Here is a 12,039-nt window from a genome sequence, read left to right as displayed (position 1 = left end):
TAACTTACCTCTGATGTAATGTTATTAGGGTCGATATTATTCACCAATTTAATTCTGAGCATAAACTACAACCGGCTTCCGAAGATACTTCGATGAAACACCACTTAATTCAATTAGACACGAACGCCACACCGCGATGACGTGACGCATTTATCTGCAATCAGCTGAGCGCACAACAACAGATTTCAAGCATAAAATTTCATTAACTTTCAATTCAATTTTCGCATCGCTCTATTTCGGTTAGGTGTCGTTAAACCAATCTAGGTACGCGCATAGGAAAGGTCAATGGACTCGTGCAGCGATACACTTCCAAAATCCAACGTTGATGGCTTGTCCATAGTCGCGTTAGTACCTAAAGCTCATTACCGTCTATTTTCGACACCGCACTCCCACATCCAGCCTAAAGCACTGTTCATTATCTCAACACACCTATGCTGTTTCGCTCCAATTAAGTATCACCGGAGGCCCAATTTTCCTTGCTATCCGAAAAATCACTTCCGAAGCCTACACACAACGGCAAACGCGGTCCCACAGAAAAAAATCCAGTGCCAAGAATTGCGACCAATTCTGTCGAGTTGCTGTTGTCAACTGATGAGAATTGGACGGAAGATAGGTGCTTTAGCCGAAAAGTGCCACCCGCTATTCAAACACGGTTACATACGGTGCGATTCCCACTGCAGAGGCTGGTAAATTACGTGGGATTACGGTTCCCTGATGGAAGTTCGTGGATGATTTTGAGTACCGTCATATTCTTTGCGTTGAGAATGGAGAAAATAATTTTAATTTACTAGAATGAAGAAGGTTTCCTTATAGTCATCACAAGTGTTAAAAGTTGTACAAATATCACATTGGAACGCATTTAACACATTCCGCCGTAACCTTGCATTTTTTACGTTCTTTTATTCAGTTTTGTGTGTGTTGAAAAATTATCTATTTGTGGACGACTTTCTGATCACAGTGTCGGTCTTGTGATAATTCGTTTTTTGATTTCTTTGCTGAAAAAAAAATTATAATCGTATACGAGTGCTAGACAAATCGATTTCGACAACGATTGGCATCGGGTATTTACTGCACATGATCGCATATTTGCAACAAACAACAAAAGTAGACATGGGAGATATGGAACGATACAGTTTGTGATATGCATTAGCAAGAAAATCAAATAAATTTCCAAATTTTTTTTTTTCGGAAATCGTGCAAGCACTTTTTGCAGTTGAAATCATCGGCAGCAATATCTGCAACACTTGATATTTGAGTGAAAATCAATTGCATTGTGGCATAAGCTTCCGGTGTTACTATCCTCGATATTACAAAACGACTTGGTAGTTTTTTACAGATTTTTAGAACAAACTTCCCGATTTCAACTTCTTACATGAAAGTACTAACGATTTGATGACAATTCATGAGCCTAACTCAAAATCGCAAAAAAAGCAAATGTTACAAATATGCCAACATGGGCATATGGCTAATATGCAGTGGTTGAGCACATTTATCGTTGTAAATCTACCTATATTGAAACTGGTGGCTGGCATATTTTTGGCTTTAACCTTGCTTGCATAGTTTTGATTATTGCGCCAAGTAATCAAAAACAACAGTAATTGAGATATGCACAATCTCTTATTTGAACTATCAAAAGTCTGGAGCGGAATGGACTTTAAGTTCGGCAAATTTTCCTAATCTTAGCTCTGGTGGTGCATGCTTCTCCTGCCCATGATAGGTTGGTGCATTATTCACTCGATGAATCGTTTGTAAAAGCTGTAAGGCAGGAAATTATAATGTGCTGCTTTAAATGAAAATCGTAAGCTGTAATTTGGTAACGAGTGCTAATGATACTGTCCCAAAAAATTTTGGCTAATTGTGCTGCTATACTAATGAAAATTGCGAATTTAATATTAGGGAAAAAGGTTCGGTTGAGGGCACCGTTCGGTTATAGGTACCTCCATGTATCTTTTGATTGATAACAGTTGCTGTCATTCTAACAAACATAATATGTTTGCTACAGTAACATAATGTTTTGTGCTCAATGTCAAACCAAATAGATCTCTACTTTGAACTAAGGCTATGGTCCGATTCGCGAATTAAAATCAAATTAAACTTAGAAATGACAGTTCAATAAATTTCAAATAACCCTGCTCGCAGAGTAAGATTACTTTTGAAAGATGTTGAATCATTTTTGATAGATGTTTTGTTGGCCTTGCTGGGTAGCACCAGCCACTCTTATGAACTTCCGAACTGTCACTTTTAAGTTTAATTTGATTTTAATTCGCGAATCGGACCGAAGCCTAAGAACAAATCGAATTCTGTTTACAAGAAAAACAACACGTAACTTTTTTTTACCTTTCTCATCGTGTCATAAGTTAAAGTGAATTGACCTTTCCAGTCAAAAATTGTATCTCGTTTTATTGTCTCAGTCGATTCTTTAGCTTACTTAAAGTCAACTTTCCCAAACAACCCATATTTTTTTAAGCCTCTAACTATTTTCAAAATCGAAAACAGAAACCAAAAAAATGCTGCACGTGTGAACCGGCCTGAAAAATTTACACGATGTTCTTTCAAAATTGGGCCAATCTTAAAAAACAGCATTTTTGCGAATTTTAGTTTTAAAGTTTAAAAATACTTAAAGGCGTCAAAAAATATGGGTTCTTCGGAAAAGTTGACCTTGAATAAGCCAAAGAATCGGTTGAGCGAATAAAGATTTTTTACGGGAAAGGTCAATTAAAAAGTGAGTTCCAATGCGTATGTGTACAGTAAGTTTAATCTATTTTGAGGTTGAAAAACGATTTTCATTTTCTTCACATTCCAAAAAGTCTGCGAATTTCGGTTGTGGCCACCTTTATTGGTTCGGTTCACCCTTATTTTATTGACAGATCAATCAATGTCGTTTTAGTTATTTTTAATGACAGTTTTTATAAATATTTAGACATAACTGAGTTGTGATGAACTCCTATTTATTGAAAAAATCACTATAATAAATATTGAAAAAATAGACACAATTGATATAAAAAATGAGTTCAATTTATATTTTTATTTTTTGGGCTTGCTATTGTACACACACTTTTTGGAATCGTTGACCGATTTGCTTGCAACTAATTGCATTCGATTGGGAATCCTGTCCTATTGTTTTTTAATGAAAATTAGTCAGATCGGACTATTAAGTCAACATTTATGATAATTTTTTTATAAGACGAGAAAGGCACCATTATCGCTAGGGTAACTATTCGGTTTTTTATTACTATTGTCAGCTTTTTCGGTCTGAAATCGTGTTTTAAATGACATAGTATGTTTGGCAAGTATGTTGCATACATCAAAGGGTTTTTATTTTTGATTAATTCACCTAAAAGTGAGATAGGATTTTTTTTTCAAAATTGGTTGAAACAAAATGGCGTCTTTGGAAAAGTTATCAGAAAAATGTACAGAAATACTTCGTCGTAGACACTACGGGTCTATCTATTGAAACGAACAAAATATGACTTAATTTTAGATAATAGGTCATTATACTGTATAAAAACTGGTGAATAACTTTGCAAGGTTGAACTTTTGGGGTAAACAATGTTTCTAGAAACTTATTTAGCACATCAAGGTTTTTCGAATAAAATTAAACATCTTTCACACGAAAATATCTCACGAGGTTGTAAAAAGTGGCAGCCAAATCACTGCACAATCGAAAGATAAGCTTCATAGCTTTCTATTCCAAGTAGCTTAATTTGTATACCGTTGTATCCTGTTGTTTAATGGAAATTCCAAAAATAAGGTACAGGCTTTTAAAATATGCATTCATTCGAAAACTTTAACTTACAATAAGTTTAAGAATCTATCTATAATAGAAAGCTTTGAAGTTTATCTTTTGAATGTGCAGTGATTTGACTGTCACTTTTTGCAAGCTTACGAGATATTTTGGTGTGAAAAATGTTTAATTTTGTTCGTGAATCTCGAATTTCTTTCTATAAATTGAAATTATCATAATTTTGCAGTTGAATGCTGTATGTGCTGTATGTGCTGAATGTTATGTGCTGAACGAGTTTCTAGAACATTGTTTACCTCAAAAATTCGACCATGCAATGCTATTCATTGTATCTTAAATTGGCTGGTAAATATAGTTCTAACCTTATAAGAGAATTGTTTAAATGTATTTTAGAAGCAATTTTAGAAGATAAACCAAAAATTATTGAATTATTGAAGCGCTGGTATACATATTGGAAATGGCCTGGGGTTCAAACATTTCAAATAATCACAATTTAATAGTTTTATATGGATTTGAACTTTTTTTTTCGAAAATTTTCTCGATAAATCCTGGAACAATCCGAATTTGGTTGAAAACTACTGGTAGGTCTATTCTACATTTGAGAACTTCCGCAGCGATTTTTTCCCACAGTCACTTCGGCCAGTCGATTTGTTGTTCGTTCGGTGTCTGGAAAACTCGCATTCGGCAACGTTCCGAGGTGAGAGAGCTTCCATATCTTTCACACATTTCAAGCACGCGGCGGCGGTAGCAAAACAAAGAGAGCACAAAATGTAAGAAGGGAGAAACTCTCCACAGTTGACACCCGGTGCTCCCCGATTCACCCACGCCACCCACACCCACTGTGGCGGAACAGCGCGCCCAGTTGGTGGATGCAAGTAACCAAGTGTGATGCAACACATCGTTCATGTGCTGTGGTTGTGTATGTGAGTTAGATTTATTTACTGCTCGTTTTTATTTCTTCGATATCCTGCACGATCCTGCTACGAACTTCCAGCAGGGAGTGGAGGGAGATGTTATTACTTTAATATTGTTTGGGTTAGTGGAATTCGGTTCATGAAATTTATCTGTTTGAGCCTATTTCATTATGATGCCTTATCAAATCGTTCCATTTATGAAGTAAATCACAATGCTTAAATCTGTGAACTTACACAACACTAGTATTCAAATTGCAAAAATAAAATATAGTATATAATTCTGTGTATGCCCCTCTTAATTGACAAGGATTACTGTATGTTTTCATATGTTATACTGCGTAGTTGTTGTCGACAAGGACATTGAACGATTGAAACTGCGAGCTGATTATACAGAGCAAAATGTTGACTATCAGGATTTTATTAGTTAATATTTCTTTTTGAAAGAGTTGTGTTATAAAGACCAAATTTTGGCCATATGCACCTTGTTTTTAATTTAATATTGGTTATCGGTGTCTATTTTTACAAGGTAATTGACAGATTGAAAATGAGTGTTATTGATATTGGTGATGTTACAAACCAAGTAACCAAAAGCTCCTTTTAAAGTACGTTTTTCGCTTAATCAGCTTGACTGAGCTGATTAAACGAAAAATGTACTTTTAAAGGCACTTTCGGGGTCTTGGGAATACTTTCCTCTCCTGACAAACTCCAAAGTTCACTTCAATTGCATCAAGGCAGCCCTCCCGTCCTACTTAGTCACACTTGGTCGACAACTAAGAAGCTTTGCACAAATCCAAAAATTTATATTTGTCTATCTAGGCTATATGTGTGGATGTGAGCGTGTATGTGTGTATGTGTGTACAAACTAACCCCCACTGTCTGGCAGTGATGTTATGGAAGAAAGCTGTCTGTTAGAACAGTCAGATTTAATCCGGGAGTTAGAAAGTGCTAGCTCTACTGCAGCTCCAGTGACCCATTTCAGAGTGCCTGGTATTTCATGTCCACTCCGAGGTCACTATCACTAACAGTAAGCCCCGCCTGGTTATGCTACCGTTTATCAAATGGATAAGGGTACCATAATCAAACTTCCGGATTCAAAATGTATATAATGTATTTTGAATTCAGCGCGCATTTAGTTTAATTCATTATACATATATTTTGTTGTATCTTACCATTTCTATGTTTCTCACTTTAATTAAATGGTGATCCTCCTCGTTACACCCTGTCTCACTATCCACAGAGACTCAAAAGGTTGCATCCTAAGGTATTCGTACATCTTAGTATTCATGTAATACAATATAAAATGATATAAATTCTCCTAAAGGGATTTCCGGATGTATTCCTAAAACAGTGTCCGTAGGTATTCCGATGGAAATTCATGAAGGATTTTCCATTTGTATTTTCTAAAGAATTTTTGAAGGAATTTGCAAAGGAATCCCTGAAAAAGTTTTTCTAGTAAATTCCTAAAAGACTCCGTAAAGGAATTTCCGAAGCAATCCCTAAAGTAATTTCCAAGGAAATTCCTGAAGGAGCCTTCGGAGAAATTTAGGAAAGAATTTCAGAAGCAATGCCCAAATAAATTTTTAAGGTAATTTTTGGAGAAAGTTCGAAAGTAATTCATAGGGTAATTCTAAATTAGTTCTCCGAATTCCTTTTTCGAATTTTCTGATGAATATCTTGAAGAATTTCCGAACGAATTTCTGGATTTATATCTGAAGTACTAGTACTAGTGGAGGATGTAATGTAAACTTTTGCTGTGGAGATACAAGCTATAGCTATTAGCATGTTCACCCTATCATGTCTGTAGCTAGCAATTGTACAAAACCCCTTAAATTCAATAAAAGCATGATAGGCCTTGCTGCGTGATTTTTTTTCTCAGCTTAAAATTATTCACGCCGATTCACGCCGCCGCCACCACCGCCAAACATTGCTTACAGCGTGACGCCACCGATCATGTAAGACACGCAATGATTTTATTATAATTGTCAATTAACAATTGACTGTATGTAAAATGTTCTTCGGAGAATGCCCCACATATCTGCATTTCACCAATATAAATGAACTCAAATATTTTCATGTGATTCAATTTTATCTAAAATCAGTTGAACATAGATTGAAATCCAACTTCTGGATTAGATCACTCCCGGAAGCCTCTAATGAGTGTGTTAGAGGATCTAAATTACGACCCCCAGCATTGCTTTCATCGTACACGTAAATTAATAGATCAGAATCGTTGGCCATACCATGAAAACGAGTAGAATAACAATGTAAATTCAACAATCATAATGGTGAAACAGCTTAACTTCATTCGAGAATTTAAATAAAAATAAAAAAATCTCCACCTTCCGAAAACTGATTGCTGAAAACAAAAGTTAAGTTATATAATAACTTAAATCATAGTTAAGTTTTTTCATACAATTTTGAAATTAGTATGGAAATAATTAAGCTCCAACTGCCCTCAACAACCAGCCCTCGAAAAATAAAGACAACAAATTAGGCAGGCAAAACGATTCAAAGGTGTCCATTGGGTGGGTGATTTTGCGCTCCATACATACCAGATCTGAGGAAACAATGTACTTCTTTGAAAACGCAGGAGCAAGTCGATACCGTGGATGATTTTTTCTTTGGTTTTCTTCATAGCGTTGATCCAGCCAACAGGTAGCGTAACTAACTGCTCAACGATCACTACCAAAGGAATATGCATTCTGGTTACCTTATTAATATGAAGCCATGGTGGTCATTGGTCGCCACAGTACCCTCCTCCTTCGTGTTAATGTAAGCCTTCGTGGACGGAAAATGCTTCCTTTGGATTGGATTAGGACATCGGTTCATTAAACGAGTACGCAGCCCATCACCGGACTGTCATGATTAGCAGTCAGCTTCTTCCGATATATACACTTTTTGGTCTTTTTGTGGATTACAAGAACCCCACGTGGTGAAGCAAAAATCAACTTTTTCTCAAGACAGAATGCTAATGAAAAATATGTTTGAGTTATTCTGACTTAGGTTAAATTATAATCCTATAGATAGTATACATTTCAAACTGAAGCAGTATAACATTAAAAAATGATACAAAAGCTTAATTTGAAATCTTTCTTGGGTTTATTCTATTTCTGAGTGCACTGGTTATACAAGGTGATACTACAAAGTATGGTACTAAAAGTCACTTTGGAAAGATAATACGAAGGGCAGGAGTTTTCAAGAGAAATAAAAGTATGCGGCTCCGTAACGCCAAATCTAATCTAATCAAATCTCATACTTGCGTAGCCAATACTTGAAAGCATCCTGGAAAATGACAGTTTCTGAATTCTGTCATTTTTCTTTTCATATGGCCAGGCCAACTACGCAGTATGTACCGCAGAGATGACTCCTATATATTGAGCGACTTCAGGAATACCTAAAGTCACTTAATAGCTTGGAATAGAGGGGAAATGAAGAAAGCGTGGACCTCCCGTACCAAACGCTTGCAATAATATAGATACCTAATATATAATATAAATCATGTGCGTATTTATGTATGATGTATATAAGTTTGTTTATGTGTTTATATATGTATGTGTGTATATGAGTGTGTATATGGGTTTATATGTGTACTGAATGTGTGTGTGTGCTTTTGTGCGGGTGCGTGGGTATTTAAATAAATTTACAGTTTATCAAAACCTTACCTCTGCTCAATAATTCTGACACTGAACCAAGAGCCAACACGCACTGAATTAATTATTTTATTACCGGCCACGCAATGCAAAACACAAAATTTCGGCAAATCGCGCGATCGTTCTGCTGTTCGAAACAAGAGCCAACACGCACTGAACTAATTAACTTTATTACCGGCCACGCAATGCAAAACACAAAATTTCGGCAAATCGCGCGATCGTTCTGCTGTCCGAAACAAGAGCCAACACGCACTGAACTTGTGTGGATGTGAGCGTGTATGTGTGTACAAAAACAGTATGCCGTACGGCCGAACACATTTACAGTCTCTTAAAATTCTCCTGCAGGTACGGATTCACACTGCTTCCGCCCACATGGGTCTCAATTGCGTACTGTTGGTTACTATCAACTCCCCAAAGCCAACATTTTGCGCTCCCGCATGTACGGATTCGCACTGCCTCCGCCCTCATGGGTCTCAATTACGTACTGTTGGTTACTATCAACTCCCCAAAGCCAACATTTTGCGCTCCCGCATGTACGGATTCGCACTGCCTCCGCCCTCATGGGTCTCAATTGCGTACTGTTGGTTACTATCAACTCCCCAAAGCCAACATTTTGCGCTCCCTCATGTACGGATTCGCACTGCCTCCGCCCTCATGGGTCTCAATTGCGTACTGTTGGTTACTATCAACTCCCCAAAGCCAACATTTTGCGCTCCCTCATGTACGGATTCGCACTGCCTCCGCCCTCATGGGTCTCAATTGCGTACTGTTGGTTACTATCAACTCCCCAAAGCCAACATTTGCGCTCCCTCATGTACGGATTCGCACTGCCTCCGCCCTCGTGGGTCTCAATTGCGTACTGTTGGTTACTATCAACTCCCCAAAGCCAACATTTTGCGCTCCCTCATGTACGGATTCGCACTGCCTCCGCCCTCATGGGTCTCAATTGCGTACTGTTGGTTACTATCAACTCCCCAAAGCCAACATTTTGCGCTCCCTCATGTACGGATTCGCACTGCCTCCGCCCTCATGGGTCTCAATTGCGTACTGTTGGTTACTATCAACTCCCCAAAGCCAACATTTTGCGCTCCCGCATGTACGGATTCGCACTGCCTCCGCCCTCATGGGTCTCAATTGCGTACTGTTGGTTACTATCAACTCCCCAAAGCCAACATTTTGCGCTCCCTCATGTACAGATTCGCACTGCCTCCGCCCTCATGGGTCTCAATTGCGTACTGTTGGTTACTATCAACTCCCCAAAGCCAACATTTTGCGCTCCCTCATGTACGGATTCGCACTGCCTCCGCCCTCATGGGTCTCAATTGCGTACTGTTGGTTACTATCAACTCCCCAAAGCCAACATTTTGCGCTCCCTCATGTACGGATTCGCACTGCCTCCGCCCTCATGGGTCTCAATTGCGTACTGTTGGTTACTATCAACTCCCCAAAGCCAACATTTTGCGCTCCCGCATGTACGGATTCGCACTGCCTCCGCCCTCATGGGTCTCAATTGCGTACTGTTGGTTACTATCAACTCCCCAAAGCCAACATTTTGCGCTCCCTCATGTACGGATTCGCACTGCCTCCGCCCTCATGGGTCTCAATTGCGTACTGTTGGTTACTATCAACTCCCCAAAGCCAACATTTTGCGCTCCCTCATGTACGGATTCGCACTGCCTCCGCCCTCATGGGTCTCAATTGCGTACTGTTGGTTACTATCAACTCCCCAAAGCCAACATTTTGCGCTCCCGCATGTACGTGTGGATTCGCACTGCCTGCGCGCGCGTGGGTCTCGATTGCGGACTGTTGGCTACTAACAACTCCCCAAAGCCAACATTTTGCGCTCCCTCATGTACGGATTCGCACTGCCTCCGCCCTCATGGGTCTCAATTGCGTACTGTTGGTTACTATCAACTCCCCAAAGCCAACATTTTGCGCTCCCTCATGTACGGATTCGCACTGCCTCCGCCCTCATGGGTCTCAATTGCGTACTGTTGGTTACTATCAACTCCCCAAAGCCAACATTTTGCGCTCCCGCATGTACGGATTCGCACTGCCTCCGCCCTCATGGGTCTCAATTGCGTACTGTTGGTTACTATCAACTCCCCAAAGCCAACATTTTGCGCTCCCTCATGTACGGATTCGCACTGCCTCCGCCCTCATGGGTCTCAATTGCGTACTGTTGGTTACTATCAACTCCCCAAAGCCAACATTTTGCGCTCCCTCATGTACGGATTCGCACTGCCTCCGCCCTCATGGGTCTCAATTGCGTACTGTTGGTTACTATCAACTCCCCAAAGCCAACATTTTGCGCTCCCGCATGTACGGATTCGCACTGCCTCCGCCCTCGTGGGTCTCAATTGCGTACTGTTGGTTACTATCAACTCCCCAAAGCCAACATTTTGCGCTCCCTCATGTACGGATTCGCACTGCCTCCGCCCTCATGGGTCTCAATTGCGTACTGTTGGTTACTATCAACTCCCCAAAGCCAACATTTTGCGCTCCCTCATGTACGGATTCGCACTGCCTCCGCCCTCATGGGTCTCAATTGCGTACTGTTGGTTACTATCAACTCCCCAAAGCCAACATTTTGCGCTCCCTCATGTACGGATTCGCACTGCCTCCGCCCTCATGGGTCTCAATTGCGTACTGTTGGTTACTATCAACTCCCCAGAGCCAACATTTTGCGCTCCCGCATGTACGGATTCGCACTGCCTCCGCCCTCATGGGTCTCAATTGCGTACTGTTGGTTACTATCAACTCCCCAAAGCCAACATTTGCGCTCCCTCATGTACGGATTCGCACTGCCTCCGCCCTCATGGGTCTCAATTGCGTACTGTTGGTTACTATCAACTCCCCAAAGCCAACATTTTGCGCTCCCTCATGTACGGATTCGCACTGCCTCCGCCCTCATGGGTCTCAATTGCGTACTGTTGGTTACTATCAACTCCCCAAAGCCAACATTTTGCGCACCCTCATGTACGGATTCGCACTGCCTCCGCCCTCATGGGTCTCAATTGCGTACTGTTGGTTACTATCAACTCCCCAAAGCCAACATTTTGCGCTCCCTCATGTACGGATTCGCACTGCCTCCGCCCTCATGGGTCTCAATTGCGTACTGTTGGTTACTATCAACTCCCCAGAGCCAACATTTTGCGCTCCCGCATGTACGGATTCGCACTGCCTCCGCCCTCATGGGTCTCAATTGCGTACTGTTGGTTACTATCAACTCCCCAAAGCCAACATTTTGCGCTCCCACATGTACGGATTCGCACTGCCTCCTCCCACATGGGTGTCAATTGCGTATACTAGCACCCATATTGGTCCCAGTTTCGTATTGGAAGTATCTTACTGTTTCCCTGAAATCCCATTTTCACATCGCATGAAAAAATAGTTTATTTTGGGATACTTGGGTTATTCAAGGATAACTAATCAATGCTGACGATTTCAAATGATTGCAATGAAATATGAGAGTCATGTCACGACTCCCTTTAATTTTATTGTAAATTTTTATCTTAGATTAGATCTTTTGTATACTGATAGAATTGGAACAAGCTTTATCTGACACTCGTGGAGGAGACCAATCCATAACGTCATTTTTAACCCGTTTCGGTCTGACCTAGAAATCAAAATTTAAATAACCCGTGTAGGTTCATTTTTGGTCCGATTGCCATGAAATTTTCAGGGAAGAAGCGTCATCATGTCTATTTTTTGGTACATGACTAGATTTGAC

At 40.1% G+C, this 12,039-nt stretch overlaps 1 protein-coding gene across 4 annotated transcripts in view; it reads right to left on the bottom strand.

The window, feature by feature from the left end:
• The window catches only part of LOC134212731 (kelch-like protein 17), a 123,937-nt gene that overhangs the window by 88,314 nt on the left and 23,584 nt on the right, over positions 1 to 12,039 (bottom strand). The window contains exons 1-2 of one of the 4 annotated variants that reach the window (XM_062690830.1): positions 430 to 592; positions 9 to 164 (exon numbers count right to left, since the gene is read on the bottom strand). The exons of 1 other annotated variant lie outside the window; for it this stretch is intronic. The gene's annotated coding sequence lies outside the window, so the exon portion shown is untranslated. Of the gene's footprint in view, positions 1 to 8; positions 598 to 12,039 lie in introns of those variants that run through there. 2 more of the 4 variants (XM_062690829.1, XM_062690831.1) reach the window with 2 other exon arrangements.

This window comes from Armigeres subalbatus, chromosome 2, assembly GCF_024139115.2.
Source record: "Armigeres subalbatus isolate Guangzhou_Male chromosome 2, GZ_Asu_2, whole genome shotgun sequence".
Taxonomy (NCBI): Eukaryota; Metazoa; Arthropoda; class Insecta; order Diptera; family Culicidae; genus Armigeres; species Armigeres subalbatus.
This window is presented reverse-complemented; position numbering and strand designations above follow the sequence as displayed.